This window comes from Geotrypetes seraphini, chromosome 12, assembly GCF_902459505.1.
Source record: "Geotrypetes seraphini chromosome 12, aGeoSer1.1, whole genome shotgun sequence".
Taxonomy (NCBI): Eukaryota; Metazoa; Chordata; class Amphibia; order Gymnophiona; family Dermophiidae; genus Geotrypetes; species Geotrypetes seraphini.
In genome coordinates, this window is record NC_047095.1 from 22,819,631 (window position 1) to 22,836,010 (window position 16,380).

At 41.5% G+C, this 16,380-nt stretch overlaps 1 protein-coding gene across 3 annotated transcripts in view; it reads left to right on the forward strand.

The window, feature by feature from the left end:
• The first annotated feature begins 260 nt into the window (after nucleotides 1–260).
• DIPK1A (divergent protein kinase domain 1A) overlaps nucleotides 261–16,380 on the forward strand; it is a 50,803-nt gene continuing 34,683 nt past the window's right edge. Inside the window, exons 1-3 of one of the 3 annotated variants that reach the window (XM_033917066.1) lie at nucleotides 293–326; nucleotides 5,157–5,315; nucleotides 6,665–6,966. The gene's annotated coding sequence lies outside the window, so the exon portion shown is untranslated. Of the gene's footprint in view, nucleotides 327–5,156; nucleotides 5,316–6,664; nucleotides 6,967–16,380 lie in introns of all 3 variants that reach the window. The other 2 variants (XM_033917064.1, XM_033917065.1) reach the window with 2 other exon arrangements.

Sequence of the window (16,380 nt, forward strand, 5' to 3'; positions counted from 1 at the left end):
TCACACGCCCTTATACCCCTTTATGCTCTCCGCTAGCCCACCCGCCCGAACCAAACCTTTCACAGTCCAGACGCTGGGCTTTATGACGTCATAATATGATTATATCGGAACAACGAATAGAAAAACACTACTGATCTGAGTTACAAACCAATCCAAATGTTGCTTTTATCGCTACCCTGTGACCCGAGCAGGCTCAGCTGCTGATTGGCTGGACCGTTTCATTGCCTAGAGAGCAGAGCTAGAGGATCGCGCGCCGGGAGGGAGAGCCGGAAGACAGGAGGAGGAGGAGGCGGAGGACTGGAGGAGGGAATTAACATCAGCCCAAGGTAAATGACAAGCACCTTAATTTGAAAGTGATTTTTATTTTAATAGAGAGCTCATAAATTTATGGTAGGTTGGCAACCGTGGGAAAGGGCTGATTTCCATTTGGTTTCTCTGGTATGGCGTCTAATCTTGGGAATTTGGGGCCACCTGTAACTTGAGATCTTATGTTTGAGGTTTGTCCGCCTCGCTCTCTGTTATGCACATGCTTTTTGACAGGTATATGGGCTTGTCACTTGTCCGGCCTTTTTTTTGTCGCCTTTTGAGCTGTAGACTGTATGAACTATTTTAAATCCTCTTCTTCTTTGGAATGGTTCTTGGCCTTGTGGGGGTTTATTTTTTGTTTTGTTTTGTTCCTTGCTGTAGTTGCAAATGGCTTGCTAGCGACAGACTTTCTGCCCTTCTTGTCCTTCTAATGATGCACAGGCGTTAACATGAGTGTGATTTTTTTTTTTTTTTTTTTTGCCATAATTGCTGGCTGGTAGTTTTGAGATATCATTTTGATCAAATATTTTTTTTCTTGTATATAGAATTCCTTCTTTTTAATGGTGTTCTTTTTCCAATAGCTTTTATGAATTTTGTTTATGTTTGTACATTTGAGACAGCTATTTCAACTCAGGTGATTCATCAAGTGTAATACATTTAAACAAACATTAAAATTTACTGATTTTTTACTTTACCTCATTCATTGTACAGTATATACTCTATGTTTATATTTTATCTTTTTACTACTGTTATGCTGTTAACAAAATTGTAAGTTTTATGTTGAATTATACCTGCTGTACACTGCCTTCAGTGAATCTCTTCATAAAGGCTAATAAATCCCAATAAATAATGAAATAAAATCAACCCTGTGGAAAATTGAGAAATAATCCTGTGAAAAATGGAGAAATAAGAAACATTAATTTACTCCTCCTCCTCCTCCCCCCCCTTTAATGAAGCCACATTTAGGCTTTTTTATCACTGGCAGCGGCAGTAAAAGTTCAGATGCTCATAGAATTCCTATAATGGTCGGAGCTAATACTGCTGCGGCCAATGATAAAAGTACAGTAAGTTTGTCAAGCAAGATCTTCCTTTGCTGAAGCCGTGCTGGCTGGTCCTCATCAGATTGTGTCCGTCAAGGTGATAATGATGCAGTCCTTTATCAGTGCCTCTACCATCTTTCCTGGTACCAAAGTCAGACTCACTGGTCTGTAGTTTCCCGGATCTCCCCTTGAACCTTTCTTGAAGATCGATGTAACATTCGCCACTTTCCAGTCTTCCGGAATCCTTCCTGATTTGATCGACAGATTGGCTATTAGTTGAAGCAGTTCAGCTATAACCCCTTTCAGTTTCTTGATTACCCTCGGGTGGATGCTGTCCGGTCTCGGGGATTTATCGTTTTTAAGTCCATCAATCTGCCTGCATACCTCTTCTAGACTGACTGTCAACCCTGTCAGTTTCTCCTCTTCATTTCCTGTGTATAGCCTGTCAGCTTCTGGTATATTGGATGTATTCTCATCGGTAAATACAGACGCAAAAAATGTGTTCAGTTTGTTGGCGATGGCTTTGTTCTCCTTCAGTACTCCCTTTATTCCATGGTCATCTAACGGCCCCACTGCTTCCTTTGCGGGTCGTTTCCCCTTAATATATCGAAAGAACGGTTTAAAATGTTTTGCCTCCTTGGCTATTTTTTCCTCATAGTCTCTTTTGGCCCCTCTTACCGCCTTATGGCACTTGCTTTGATGTTGTTTGTGCTTTTTCCAGTTTTCGTCCATTTTTGTCCTTTTCCATTCCTTAAACGAAGTCTTTAACGCTAGTCAACAAAGAGTGCTAGTCAACAAAGGGTACTCAGAATTAGTCATTGCTACTTTGCTTAAAGCCAAAAATCAGACAACAGTTTCAGCATATGCTAAGGCATGGGAGACGTTTCAGTGCTGGTGCAGCAAAGAGAAGTTAGAGCCAGGCAATGCATCCATCTTGTCTATACTGTTGTTTCTGCAGAAAGTCCTTGATAAGGGAATAACAGTGGCATCCCTAGGAGTCAAGAAGCAGGACTCTCCTGCTTCTGGGACTGGAAGAAAAGAGCTTCACTAGTGGCCCACCTGGACATAGTTAGGTTCATGAAAGGTGCATTGAGACTATGGCCTCTAATTTGAGCACCGTTTCCATCCTGGAATCTTAATATGGTCTTACAGGGACTCAGCAGAGCCCTGTATGAACCCCTTACAGGAGGCTCCCCTCATGGATCTGATGGCTAAACCAGTCTTCTTAGTTGCAATTACTTCTGCCAGGAGAGTCTCAGAATTGCAGGATCTGTCGGGCAGAGAGTATTTCTCCAGATCATGGAAACAGGAGTGACTGTGTACGGTTCCCTCCTTTCTGGCGAAGGTCATTTCGGCATTTCATGTTAACCAAGAAGTTAGACTGCCAGCATTTCACCCCATAAGGTCCAATAATAAAGGACAAGGCCGTAAAGGTTTTGGATGTCAGAAGAGTACGATTACATTACCTGGAAGTAACCAATGAGTTTTGTTGGCAGCTAAAATTTAATGCTAAGAAATGCAAGGTCATGCATTTGGGCTGCAAAAATCCGAAGGAATGGTACAGTTTAGGGGGTGAAGAACTTATGTGCGCAACAGAAGAGCGGGACTTGGATGTGATTGATTGTGATGATCTTAGGTGGCCAAACAGGTTGAAAAGGTGATGGCAAAAGCTAGAAGGATGCTAGGGTGCATAGGAAGAGGTATGTTCAGTAGGAAAAGGATGTATTGATGTCCCTATATGAGACTCAGGTGAGACATTGTGTACAATTCTGGAGATTGCACCTTCAAAAAGATGTAAAAAGAATAGAGTTGATCCAGAGGAAGGCTACTAAAATGGTGAGTGGTATTCTTTATAAGGCATATGGGGACAGACTTAAAGATCTCAATATGTATACTTTGTTTAGAGGAAAGGCGGGAGAGGGGAGATATGATAGAGACGTTTAAATACTTACGTGATGTAAATGCGTACGAATCAAGTCTCTTTTAATTGAAAGGAAACATAGAAACATGACAGCAGATAAAAGCCAAATGGCCCATCTAGTCTGCTCATCCACAGTAACCATTATTTCTTTCTCTCTCTGAGAGATCCCATGTGCCTATCCCAGGCCCTCTTGAATTCAGACACAGTCTCTGTTTCCACCACCACTTCTGGGAGATTGTTCCACACATCTATCACCCTTTCCATAAAGTATATCCTCAGATTACTCCGGAGCCTATCACCTCTTAACTTTATTTTATGCCCTCTAATTGCAAAGTTTCCTTTCAAATGAGAGGGCATAGGATGACGTTAAGAGGCTCAGGAGTAATCTAAGGAAATACTTTTTTTACAGAAAGGGTGGTAGATGCGTGGAACAGTCTCCCGGAAGAAGTGTTGAGACAGAGATAGTGTCTGAATTGAAGAAGACGTGGGGATAGGCACACGGGATCTCTCAGAGAGAGAAAGAGATAATGGTTATTGCAGATGGGCAGTCTAGATTGGCCATTTGGCCTTTATCTGCCATCATATTTCTATGACTCTGACCATCTTTTTGTGTTAACTAATCAGGCGAGACGAGGCAGACCTGCTTTCAAGGCTTCATACGGCTATATCCTCTGCCTACATCCTCTGCCTACATCAGTTGTGGCATGTCTCCTTAAAGGTGCATTTGACAAGGGGAGTGGCCTCTTGGGAGGAAGCTCAGGCAATTCCACCCAAAAAGATTTATAGATAGCAACCTGGTATTCCCTTCATACTTTAACCAGCTTCTACAGGGTGGACATAGCAGTACGGGAGGATGCTGCTTTTGGGTCCTTAGTACTATGAGCAGGCTCCTCTATCCCACCTAAGAGTGTGGGGGCTATTTAAGTACGTCCCTAAGGTTCAGCATACCATTCCTATTGCAATGGAAAAAGAGATTAGGTTTTTATGTACCTTAATCTAATCTAAACTTTAAGTTTATATACCGCATCCTCTCCATAATTATAGAGCTCGGCAGGTTTACAAGAGCTTAATATAAGGAAGGAACAACTTAGTGAGGTTGGAGGTTGAGTAGGGGGTAAGAGAGCATTACATTTTTGTGAATAGCCTAGTTTTCAGATGCTTTCGGATTAGTTAGAAGAAGCCCAGATTCCGAAGTGGGGCAGTAAGGTTATTCCAAAGCTCAGTGATTCTGAAGAAGAGAGATTTCCCTAATTTTCTTGCATAGAGGATACCTTTTAGCGAGGGGAAGGATAGTTTAAGTTTTTGGGAGGATCTGATGTTATCAGGATTCAAGGAATTCCAAGATAGTGGTATTAGAGGAGGAGGATGGCGTGTAGGATCTTAAAAGCTAGGCTGGCGCATTTAAAATGAATCCTGGAAATTACTGGAAGCCAGTGAAGTTTGGACAGAAGTGGGGAACCATGATCAAATTTGCTTTTTGCGAATATCAGCTTGGCCGCAGTGTTCTGAATTTGCTGAAGTCTTTGGAGACTTTTTTTGGTTAAACTTAAAGAGATGGAGTTACAGTAGTCTAGTCTGGAGAGGATGATAGATTGTACTAGGACAACAAAATGTTGTTGATGGAAGCAGGATCTTACATGGCGGGCGGGGCAGGGCCGGGGGGGGGGGGGCAGCGTACTTCGGTGCCTAGGGGCCCTTGAAGAATTAATCCTGTCCTGCTTAAAGGGAGGAATGTTTGAGCTTCATACATGTTCAGACTGTTATGTTCTTGTTATGTTTTTTTTTCTTACATTACTGTTCATTCAGTGATTGATTTGCATTTATCTGAGCAGATCAGACACTTAGTTTTAGGGAGTTCCCCATATTCCTCATTCTGTCTTTTCCTATAGGGCTTTCGCTGGTTTGGTATGAACTGAAGGAGGCAGCAAAAACCAGGGAGAGGGAAGAGGAGCTGAAAAGCTGTGATTGACATCCTCTGTAGAGTGCTTGTGACTATGCAAGGATAACTCAGCATACAGTTCCTATGTACTGGAAAAGATATTATCAAGGTAAGAACCTAATCTCTTTTTGGTACAATAAAATTGTATTTACTCCTGGCAGAATTCTGCACAACTGTGCAACGCAGAATTTGTAAAGAATTCCCCAGTCACACAGAATTTGCCCTTTCCTATGCAGAATCTTGGATGGTGTCAGCTGTCAGGTCGCAGTATTAGCAGTGATTTTCACATGCTGCCTGCCGCTAACCCAGAAGTCTCTCTACGGCAGAGGGGAGGCTTCCGGGTTAGCAGCAGGCAGTGTGTGAGAATCATTGCCAATACCCTGACCCGATGAAACAAGCCTTACTAGGAAGAGTATAGGGGAGGGGAAGAAGAAAAGTTGCTTGCATGGGGAGGGGAGGAGTGAGAAGAAGGAAAGTTGCTTGAAAAGGGAGGGAAGGGGAGGGGTAAGAGGAAGGAAAGATGCTGACACAAGGGAGGGGAGGGAGTCATGCATTGTGGGGAGAAAGGATGAAATGTTGCACATGATAATGGAAGGGAGAGATGGGGGATAAAGAGGTTTGACAGGGCACAAGGCAGGGAGAGAGAGATGGTGGACAGTAAGAAAGAATCAGAAATGTTGAATATGGCAGACGAAGGGAGAGAATGCTGCATGGGGTTGAGGGATGCAAGGGAGGGAGAGAGAGGGGTGTTGGACATGGGGTGGGTGAGAGGGAGAGAGAGAGAGAGACACACACACAGGAGATGGAGGGGGAGAAGGAGGGAGATGTTGTATCCAGGAGCACAATAGAGTGATTGAGAGATACTAGGCAATTGGAGTGAGGGAAGAGAGTGGGAGAAACACTGGATCATGGGGAGATTGGAAGAGGGAAGAGAGAGATTTCAGGCTACAAGGGTGGGAAAGGAAGGAAGAGGGAGCAGATGCTGAGCTATAAGGGTAGAGGAAGGAAGACGCTGAGAATGGTAGAACCATAAGGGGGAGGAGAGGGTGGCAAGGAAACGGTTGAGAGGATAGATATAACAAAGGGTAGAAATATGGTAATGGAGGTACATTGAAGATGAAAGGGAATGGAAAGCCGAGGAAGGAATGAGATGAGGAATGGGAGAGAAGATGGAAATTTCATAAGTAGCTGAAAAATGAAAAAGAGGAGACAGGTAAGAGAGAGGCAGAAACTGTGGCGTAGTTAGGGGATGCAGTGAGGGGGCGGTCCACCCCAGACGCATTCTTTGTAAGAACCGCAGGCACCTTTCCTCCTCTTCATCCCCCCTGCTCCTTCCTGAACCCCCCCCGCCCCGTGCGTGCACCCCTTCCCCTCGTACCTCTTTAATTTTCCCTGTGTGAGCAGCATTACGAACTTGCTGCCTGCGTTAGTGTCACCTCTCTCTGATGTCACTTCCAGGCCCCGCATCAGAAGGATAGCCGACACGACACGGTGTTCTGCCACTTATTTCTGTCAAATGGGATGATCAGTGACACTCAGAAAAGCACACAGACAATATAAAGCATAAACAATAACTGCCGGTTACTGCAGGACCAGCTGTTTTTCTATTAATTCAGCAGCTTTTCACCCTATATAAAAGACGGGACTCTGCCCCTAAAAGAAGAATCCATTTTCGTTGCAACCAAGGGACAGCCCGTGTCTACCCACCTATCAATTGCAGGGATTCCCGATTGTGAAGGATGGTGTTGCCCAGGATCACGGTGAAGTTATTCTATTTTTATATTCATCTATATATATAAGTATAATAAAGGGTTCTTTATTACGATTCAGGCACATCCGGTCTTTTGTTCTTTGTTTGACAACACCCAGGTCAAAGAGGTCAAGATAGCAGATACTTGTTGCGGAAACCTTTGATGTTGTTTGGTTTTACTGTCCTTTTGATGCTGTTTGGGCAACCCCCAGGTCAAAAAGAGGTCAGGATATCAGATAAGCAGACTTGTGGATACATGTCAGTAGTATGCTGAGTTTCAGTTACCCCCCCTGGCCATAGGCATAACACACGGGTAGCAAGTTCATGCAGTTGCATGCGCCTGGAAAATTATAAGGAAAGGGGAGTGCATGCGGGGGAGGGGCACCACCACCCCTGGTGCCAATCACCCTCACTATGCCACTGGGCAGAAAAGAGCTAAAAAGGAATGATCAATATGTTGGAGGCTGGTGAGAGATTAGAAATGATTTAATATCTTTGTGTCATCAGCAAATTTAATTATCTCACTAGTTATTCCTATATCTAGATTATTGATAAATATGTTAAAAAGCAGCAGTTCCAGCAACTCTTCTTACTGTATTTTTTCATGTAAGTTTTGTTGTTGTATTAGTTAAGCTACCATGGTTGTTCTATGTAATGTACTGTGAATGTCTAATATAACTGACTATGTGTGTCTGCTGTATTCTACTGTGAATGTACTTTTGTAACCCGTTCTGAGCTCACAGGAGGACGGGATAGAAATCTAAATTTGGGTTACTCTTCCCAATGTGCATCACTTTGCATTTGTCCACATTGATGCACATTGGGAAGAATATCCTGAATCACAGTTACCGGATGCTAGGATCCACCTCAGGGGTTAGCGCCCAAGAAAAGGATCTGGGTGTCATCGTAGACAATACGATGAAACCTTCTGCTCAATGTGTGGTGGCGGCCAAAAAAACAAATAGGATGCTAGGAATTATTTAAAAAGGGATGGTTAACAAGACTTAGAAATGTTATAATGCCCCTATATCGTGTCATGAAGGGCATAGAGAAAGTGGAGAGGGACAGATTCTTCAAACTTTCGAAGACACAAGAACAAGAGGGCATTCAGAAAAATTAAAAGGGGACAGATTCAAAACCAATGCTAGGAAGTTCTTCTTCACCCAGAGGGTGGTGGACACCTGGAATGCACTTCCAGAGGGCGTGATAGGACAGAGTACAGTTTTGGGGTTCAAGAAGGGATTGGATGATTTCCTGAAGGAAAAGGGGATAGAAGAGTATAGATAGAGGATTACTATACAGGTCCTGGACCTGATGGGCCGCCGCGTGAACGGACTGCTGGGCATGATGGACCTCTGGTCTGACCCAGAAGAGGCATTACTTATGTTCTTATGGTGCAACCTCATCTGGAGTATTGCATTCAATTCTGGTCTTATCTGAAGAAAGATATAGTGACGCTAGAAAAGGTTCAAAGAAGAGCGACCAAAATGATAAAGGGATGGAACTCCTGTCATATGAAGAAAGAGTAAAACGGTTAGGGCTCTTCAGCTTGGAAAAGGGACAGCTGAGGGGAGATATGATTGAAGTCTACAGAATCCTGAGTGGAGTAGAACGGGTACAAGTGGATTGATTTTTCACTCTGTCAAAACTTACAAAGATGAAGGGACACTCTATGAAGTTACAGGGAAATACTTTTAAAACCAACAGGAGGAAATATTTTTTCACTCAGAGAATAGTTAATTTCTGGAACACGTTGCCAGAGGTTGTGGTAAGAGCAGATAGTGTAGCTTGTTTTAAGAAAGGTTTGGAGAATTTGCTGGAGGAAAAGTCCACAGTTTGTTATTGAGAAAGATATGGGGGGAGTTGCTGTTTGCCCTGGATCGGTAGCAAGGAAAATTGCTACTTCTTGGGTTTTGGCCAGGTAATAGGGACCTACATTAGCCACCATGAGAATGGGCTACTGGGCTTGATGGGCTATTCTTATGTTCTTATGATAATATCAAGTAACTGAAAAATCCAGTGGATAAGGTTTGTGCTGTACTCAAATTACTGAATTTTTATTTATTTATTTATTTTTAAGTCTGTTAGGTACACTTTAAAACAGTGGCATTTTCTGTTTCAGTCTTGGCTAGTAAAGCTTTTTAAAAGATTGTTGCTTGCACTGCAGTAAAGTTTCATGTTCAGTTTGCTGTGTCTGTTAGCCAATTTGCAGTGAATCACAATCACAATCACAATCACAATCCACCCTTCAGGAAAAGAGGCAACTGCTGCAGACAGAATTTGGACTCAATTCCCCAACATACAATGGTCAGAATTCAACAAATTATACAAAAAATACAGTCATGCCTCCTGTGACCTCAACCACTGCCCCTCATATCTCCTTACCACCTCTAGTGTAAAATTCCGCACCATAATTCTACAATGGATTCAATTCACGCTCACAGAAGGCACATTCCCTGCTGACCTCAGGGAAATCATCATCACCCCAATCCAAAAAGACCCAAAAGCACCACAAAACCACCCATCTAACTTTAGACCTATAGCCTCAATTCCGCTATATGTCAAAATTATAGAAGGCCTAGTAGCCAAACTCCTCACCAATTACATAAATGACCACAACCTACTCCACCCCATGCAATCAGGATTCAGAACAAACTTCAGTACAGAGACACTACTAGGCTCCCTTATGGATACCGTCAGACAACACCTTAGTACAGGGAAAAAAATGCTGCTCATACAACTGGACCTAACTGCGGCATTCGACTTAGTGGATCACAACATCCTTCTACAGATCTTAGACGCAATAGGCATCTCAGATAAAGTATACTCTTGGTTTGAAGGATTCCTATAACTCAGAACCTACAGTGTAAAATCTAACAAAGAAAAGTCAGAATCCTGGTCAAACCCTTGCGGCGTACCACAAGGATCTCCACTATCCCCTACCCTCTTCAATCTCTACACTGCTTCTCTAGGAACGCATCTGGACAATCTAGGCATAACCACCTATAGTTATGCCGATGACATCACCATCCTCATCCCATACGATCATTCTAAACCTACCATGATAGACAAACTTCACCAAACACTTGAAACAGTCACAACCTGGATGAAAAACCACAAACTCAAACTCAACCAAGACAAAACCAAATTCATCCTTCTCGAAAATGACAAGGTCCAAACCACAATCAACCTAGATATAAACGCAATCAAATACCCCATCCAAACCACCATAAAACTACTTGGCATGACCATAGACAGACGCGGCACTATGCAACCGCAAATAAATAAAACAATCCAGAAATCATTCGCAATCATGAGAAATCTGAGACAAGTCCGAAAATTCTTTGAAAGAACACAATTCCAACTTATAGTGCAATCCCTAATACTAGGTATACTGGACTACTGCAACATCCTCTTCCTTCCTTGCCCTGCAACGACGATTAGACAATGTAACTCCAAACAATCCAAAATACAGCTTTGAGACTCATCTATTCATTGAGAAAACATGATCACATCACTGAAGCCTTCATCAACTCACATTGGCTTCCAATCCAAGAAAGAATCCAATTCAAATTCTACTGCATATTATTTAAAACCCTACACGGAGACAGCCCATCATACTTGAACAATCGCCTCATCCAAGCACCCACTACCAGACACAGAAAAACGCACTCCCCATTCATACACCCCCCAATCAAGGAAGTCAAAAGAACAAAACTACACGACGGCCTCCTAGCCACTCGAGCCGCAAGACTGGACAACCAAATCTCCAACCTTCTGATGACCACCCCAGACTATAGGACGTTCAGAAAAGAAATAAAAACCATACTTTTCAAGAAATTCCTGAAGCAGCAATAACATCACGACCTCTTAGTAACTCTAAAACTGACATTAGATCTACCCATTACAGCACTAATAATAACAAAAGAACCTCCACTGTGACCACCTTTTAATTCTTTTACAAACCACCTCACCCACAACAACACGTTAAATGTTTATAAGATCTACAACTTACCTCTCTAGCTAATCATTGTAACTCTGCTTTTTTAAATTAACCTTTTGTAATCCGCCTTGAACCGCAAGGTAATGGCGGAATAGAAATCCCTAATGTAATGTAATGTGGTTTGTAAATCAGATTTTTTTTTTCCATTTATCAATTTTTTTTCTATTTATCAATTGTTGGGCCTATCATTTTCTGTGTTAATGCAGTATATCTTAAAACAACCCACTGTATTACAAAATTATAAACAATATAGATTTACACCTTAAATTTAGATTGAAATCATATCTTTGACAGAAATATCATGAAATTTGTCATTTAATTTTAACCAAACTCCAATCGGGTTACTATTTACACGTTTCTGGCAGATAAACATTATAAGCAGGGCTGGTGAACAAAGCCTGTTTTGGAATATTTTCTGTTTCTTAATTGTTCTGATTGTGGTAATATGAGATGTGCAATTCTCTTAATTAAGGGTTTTCCATGAGCAAGGGCCTCCATCTGCTTTCAGCAGGATTTAAGACCACAACTCCCACCCATTCAGGATACACGGCTTACTACAGAACAAAGAAATACCATTGCATGAATATAAAACAAACATTTCTCTAAATGTAATTCATTTTTATCTCCAGTCTCCTGTATTTTTTTTCTGTTGTGTTTTGATATGAAAGTTCTTTATGCTTTAGCAAGAAAGTAAGCCTAAATGTCTATCTTTAAAAATATTTTTATGCTACTGTAACTACTGATTAGGCTAATCCATCTCATATCAAACTAGCATTTAAGGAAGTAGCATTTCCCAAATAATCAAGAGGTGCCAAGATTTCCAGATGTGGGACGCAGTTTATTGAAGATATCGGACGCACAACATGTTATCTGCATTGTTTCTTCACTGATCTGATGAAAATTAATAACAGTTGATCCAGTGAAAAGTATCACCCTATAACTACTGTATTTTTCGCTCCATAATACGCACCTAACCTTAAGATGCACCCTAGATTTAGAGGAGGAAAACAAGAAAAAAAAATTCTGAACCAAATTCTCCCTGCCAGGCTCTGCACCCTGTCCCTCCCTCTGGTGGTCTTCTGGTAGGCCAGTGCAGGGCACAGGGCAGGCAGGCCTAGTGGCAGGCAGGCAGGGCCCCCACCCTGAGTCAGGCAGGCCCCCCCTTACCTTAATTCCATATGTTCACGATCACCAGTCAACTCAAAGAAAGAGAATAGATGTCAAAATTATCACAAATTAAAAAAAAATACAATCACGTCTCTCCGTTGTTTAAGAAGGCACATTGGCCTCCCATCCCCCATCGAATTACGTACAAAATTGCTCTTCTTACTTTCAGATCTTTAAAGTCCAGTGAGCCGGCATTTATTAATAGATTGCTGATTCCATATGAGCCTTCTAAAACTCTAAGATCTGCTTCGCAACATACTCTTTAGGTCCCTTCATTAAAAATTAATGGCACCCGCCGCGCTTTTATTTTTTCTGTCGCAGCTCCTACTATTTGGAATTCCCTTCCATTGCACATTAGAGCAGAACAAAATTTAGGGCTCCTTTTACTAAGGTGCGCTAGCGTTTATAGCGCACGCACAAAATTACTGTGTGCTAAACCGCACGGTATGCTTCTAGAATAACGCCAGCTTAATGCTGGCGTTAAGGTCTGGCATGTGTGACGGCCCTAACGCACCTTAGTAAAAGGAGCCCTTAAATAAATTTAAGGGCAATTTAAAATATTTTCTTTTTAAAGATGCTTACGAGTAATTTACCATTTTGATATTTTATCATTTTTAACCTTCCCCCTTCCCTTCCTTGATGTTATTTCCTTTTTGTTCTCTTTTCTTTAATAATGGAGTTCTCCCCCCTTTCCTCTTGTTTTATATGCTACCCTATGTTATGTTAGTAAATCTGTACTAAGTCATGTTTGTTTTAATATTAATTCCCCCATTTATTTTAATGTACAATGCTTTGAATTCTATGTTTAGCGTTTAATCAAAATTTTAATAAACTATGAAACTATCTCTGGGGATGCATTGGATGGTGCTGAATTAGCAAGCAAACTCCTTCATTTCCCAGGAGGAGAGTAATATGTACTAGGTTTAACACCTCCAATAAATGTGCTATTTTTCATGCAAGCCAGCCAACCTTTGAATGGGAGGGAGAGGGAAGGGAGAAGAGGATCTTCGAGCGCATTTTATTTACGTTTTACATCGGTTAACACATTTGCACCAGTGTCATGGTGCTGAAGTTTCCTATGGGTGTCGGGCAGAGTCCTTTACTTGTAGCGAAAGTGAAGGCGGACACACTGTGGAAGTGGGCCTTACCGGTCCTGTCCTCCGTGTACTCAACGAAGGCGGCCAGCAGCCCACAGGGCTCCAGCATCAGCAGCCGGCATACCCAGTCCAACTCCCGCTGCTTCTCCAGCAGGCTATGACTGCCCACCTCAGGGAGACCGGTAACTACGATGTGCAGGGGTTTGCCACCCGTATGCATGTCCACCATGGACAGCACGGGGCTATCATGCAGCTGGGAGGGTGCAGGTGACTATAAGCGTCGATGAGGGAAAGCAGAGGAAGGTGCAGTGGGAGCACAGCATCGCATAGCGTGGAGTAGTGAAGTGTGGCAGCCGTGAGACTTGAGGCACGTGATTCTGTACAGCTGATGCCTTCCGGCAGCCAACTTAATTGCAAATTTTCAGTTGTCTTGCGGGCCAAATTTGATTACACCACGGTCCAGATTTGGCATGTCTGATTTAAGGTAAGGGAGGGGGGTTGTATTCACTCCATAAGACGCACCCTTATTTCCACTCACTTTTTGGGGAAAAAAGTGTGCCTTATAGAGTGAAAAATACGGTAGTTTGATATTTTAATATGTACAAAATGTTAGAAAACTCTTAGGCCGGATTATAAACAACGCCATTGTCGGCGGCTGCCTTAAAAGCGACTACCAGTCATGTGTTTAATCATGTGATGGTGGTGTTTAGAGAATCGCACCTCCGGCAAAGGTAGGCCCCAGAAATGTAGTCCAGGGTTTTCAAGGCCTATGTTTCTGTGAATTGCATTTATGGAGATGCCATTTCCAGCATTAGTCACACCTACAGTGGCATTAGCCACCAGTAGGCGCTTTTCTAGTGACATTACATAAAAATGTATTTATATACTGCAGTACTTTGGAAGTTCTATGCGGTTTACAAAAGAAAATTGAGACAGTGACAATAAAACAAATGACCTAGAAATTGCAAAAATTCTTTAAATAAGTCGATTTCAATGCAGAATTAAAAATATTATAAGAATAAAAGTGCCATGCTACTACTTAGTGGTAGTAGTTTTCATCCCTAGCATGAACACTCCAGGCTTCCATGGCACTTTTTTATTCTTATGATATTTCTAATTGTGCATTGGGTGGACTTCTAAAAGGACTTTCAATTGTTAACCTTAATCATTCTAAATTAAGTTTTCAGGTTTTTAAAGTATACACGCCAATGGTTTGAATCCAGACTCCTATTTTCTTTTAAGCAGGAGAAGAAAAATGATATTGGGGTCTAATCTGAAGTCACAAAGGATGGCGAATAGCTTTTGTAGTAAAATCCAGCACATCATTTTTTTTGTATTGTTTTTGTTTTAACAACCATGCTCTGAAAATAAATGCCTATAATACTACTACTTATCATTTCTATAGCACTGCTAGACATATTAATGAGACTAGCAAAGATCAATTCAAAGTGATCAATCTTTCTTTTGGAAGTCACAAAAAAAAAAAAAAAAAGCCAGAAAATAGCAAGTTGGCTGACAAAAAAGTTGTGGGATATTTAGGGCTCCTTTTACTAGGGCTTTAACACGCGGAATAGCACATGCTACATTGCCCTGCCCGCTAGATCTTAACGCCACCATTGAGCTGACGTTAGTTCTAGAAGCGTAGCGCATGGTGTAGTGCGCAGTAATTTTTCTGCATGCGCTAAAAACGCTAGCGCACCTTAGTAAAAGGAGACCTTAATATATTGAAAAGTTTATGCTGAAAAGGATAGGATTGCTGTATTTTTAGAAATATGGAGGTTAATAATGATTGGATTCCTCTGTTCTTTTTTTCTCTCCCTTTCTTTCCTTATTTTTCTGCTTTCTTCCTCAAATTGTTTTAAATCTAATTCTGTTTTCAAATGTAACCATGTTAGAGAAGATTAGCAATTAGCAACCATAAGCTATAAACGTCTGTTTATAGGTAAGCAACATACTGTATTTTTATTAGAAACATAAAAAGGAAAGGAAACGCAGGCTAGAAATACAATATGAGATCTGACGAAGACAAAGCAGGTATATAGAGATGTATGTAGGAATTTCTATAGGGTATGAGTCTTGATCTCATGTTTCAGGATACATCCTGCCTTCTCTTTCCTAGAGTCTGGGTGACTGCTTTTTGGTGTCACATACAGCTCAGAATTAACTGTGTCTAAATATGATTTGATTGCACTGCCACCACTAGGCAAAAAGAAGAAATGAGAAATTAAGCAACAATGTCTTAAAATGGAAATATATGTCTAGTGCCCAGAGGTTTTATTTCATATATTCTTCCACAGAAGATCATTATTAACATGGTGGTCAGTATAGCAAACCCAGGAAACTAATGCTTGATTTCTTCCAGATCTCTAATTAATTACCCCTTTTCCCCCCTTTTTACAAAACTGTAGCGCCAGCCCTGGCGGTAACAGTTCTGATGCTCATGAGAATTCTATGAGCGTCGGAGCTGGTTACCGCCATGGCCAGCGCTAAAAACGCTAGCACAGTTTTGTAAAAAGGGAGGGGGGGAGGGAAACCAGCAGTACTACTTGGATATGTTGGACTATCAAATGTTTCTTTGCTCTACTTTTATTTTTCATCTCGGCTATAGGTGCCTTCCTTCACTGTTCTGAACAGAGGAGTAGCCTAATGCTTAATACAGCAGCCAGAGAACCTAGGGAACTGGGAGCTGATTAATTGATTTGATAGCACTTTGTGGTTTAGTGAAATTTGCACAAAAAAATAAATGTGTGGTACTTGGAATGAAAAATGCAAAAAAAGTATGAGCACATAAATATTCTTTTTTGCACACATTGAAATCTCTTTAAGGAGGTTTTTTATGACCTAGAAAGAATATGGGAACCAGTTCAGCATCGACCCTGTAGAATCTAGCTTTGATGGTTTCTGAGGTCTTTATGCCCCTTTAGTGTGGTCATCCATTCAATTTGAATTGTATGACACAGATCCAGTGACAGCTTTGTGTAATTTACACGTTTTTGTGGATCTGATTTGCATTTGCATTGTCTGCAGGTATTACAAGTCACTTAACCTTCCATTGCCCCAGGTGCAAAATAAATACCTGTGTATATAATATGAAAATCACTTTGATTGTAACCAAAGAAAGGTGGTATATCAAATCCCATCCTATTCTAGTGTGCTA